This window comes from Hipposideros armiger, unplaced genomic scaffold (assembly GCF_001890085.2).
Source record: "Hipposideros armiger isolate ML-2016 unplaced genomic scaffold, ASM189008v1 scaffold_12, whole genome shotgun sequence".
Taxonomy (NCBI): domain Eukaryota; kingdom Metazoa; phylum Chordata; class Mammalia; order Chiroptera; family Hipposideridae; genus Hipposideros; species Hipposideros armiger.
Window position 1 is genome coordinate 5917591 of NW_017731362.1, and position 1943 is coordinate 5919533.

A 1943-nucleotide genomic window follows, 5' to 3' on the forward strand; every position below is an offset into this window, starting at 1 on the left:
TCTTTATTCGATCACCGAGATCATCTCCTTTCACAGCCCAAATTTTTTTTTTTTTTTTTTTTTGATCCTGCCACCTGTTGGCAGCTCAGCTCGGGCTGGGAATCGAACCGCTGTTGCTTAGAGCTCAAACTCTTGAGCAAGCTCTTAACCAACTGAGCCACTTGGCTGCCCCCCCCTTTTATCAAGTCCATTGGGTGACAATGGGGAGCAAAGCTACATAGGTTTCAGATGTACAATTCTGTAATATATCATCTGTATATCACATTGTGGGATATAAAACTGCAAACAACAAAGGAACAAGACAAACCAAGGAACAAACACTCACAGACACAGACAATAGTTTAGTGGTTACCAGAGGGTAAGGGGGTACGGGGGCCATAGATGAAGGTAAACAGGATCAAATATATGGTGATGGAAAGAGAACTGACTCTGGATGGTGAACACACAGCTCTAATTCTTAGATCCAGTCCCCAGGGATCACTTCCCATGCCTACTCCCCCATCTTTGCCGTGTACCACTGACCTTCAGTGAGAGTCAGTCAGTCTTTCACATTTAGGAAAGGGAGGACAGAAGAAGCCATGTTAATTCTGACTGTGAAGGGAGAGTAGCATTCTTAGATAGCACTGTTCAAAATGTGATTATAGATGTTCCAACAATAAATGCTTTTAAGCGAATGGAGGTTTTGCTGATTTATAGTAATTTTAATTTTTTTCTCACAAAACACTGTTGTTGTTGATGATATTGTTGTTTAAATCAGAGCTCAGCTACAAACAGGTTTACCTGCTCCTGGACTGTAGCTCTTACCAGTGGATGCCACTGCCTTTCTCCCAAATATTCTCTTAAGGTTAAATTCGATATGGGAGTTAGGATCATGGGTTAAGAAGGGAATGAATGCCCTCTGTCTATCTTTTAATCTTTATTTTTAAGCATGTAGAAAGTGGAGACAATGGCATGTATAGTTTGACTCAGCACTCATATTGCAAACACTGTATAAGGACTTAAACATTCTGCTTTTGTCCTGAGTAATTTACTCTTCCTTCTAACAGTGCTGAGGAGAGGAAATGAAAGAACTAGTTCCCCAGCAGTGAAACAGACAAAAATTTAGGATTGACCCCACCTGGCTTTGGGGCTAGGGAGAAAAACATCTTTGGAAATTCCAGAGACTTGATGCTGGGCTTGGCAATACTATCATGGTCCCATCTTTTACCACACCTCCATGCCCTGGGGCATTCTCAGCAGCCTTGTGTACCCTTCTCTGCTTCATTAAAATGTCTCCCTTTTCCACCTCCTTCCTGCTCCTGTGGGCGTGGGGCCATGGCCAGGTTGTAGGACTTCCAATGTCAAGCTTCAGTTCTGAATGGGATGTATAAGAGCGCAGGGATCACAGCTGAGCTCTGACATCTATTACTGGGGAGGACTTTGGCTGTGATGCAAACATCCTGGGGCTGTTTCCTTTGCTGATGTACCAGAGAAGGCTGATGTTGGTGTACGTCCTTTCTCTGAGGATATGTAGCACCTGCAAATGTCAAGTGATAATTTTACGCTAGACAAAGGGAATCAGCACACTGAAAACGGAACTACTTCAGGATTGCATGGGGAGAATACGTTCTGTTTGGGCCTTCTCCTGGGTCCTGCAGGGCATTCTAAAGGATTTCTTCAGATACTGATTTCTTTTTTTTTTTTTTTTAAGATTTGTTGGCTAGGACCCCTGCCATTTCTGTAGAAAAATAAGTGTCGGCAAAAATGTTTAAGGATGAAAGGACAAGAAACTGTCTACCCAATACTACGTGTCCTATTTAAAATAAAAATAAGAGCAAATGCTTTTATAAAACTATGTAATAAACATATTCCTAAATGATTTGTATATTTGCTTATAATCCTCACAACAATCTTACAAGATAGTAGCCCCAGTTAACCCAAGATAGACCTAGAGAAATTAAGTC

At 41.6% G+C, this 1943-nt stretch overlaps 1 protein-coding gene across 1 annotated transcript in view; it reads left to right on the top strand.

Annotated features, from left to right (window-relative positions):
- UNC13C (unc-13 homolog C) overlaps positions 1 to 1943 on the top strand; it is a 565880-nt gene that overhangs the window by 88595 nt on the left and 475342 nt on the right. The window lies entirely within an intron of this gene.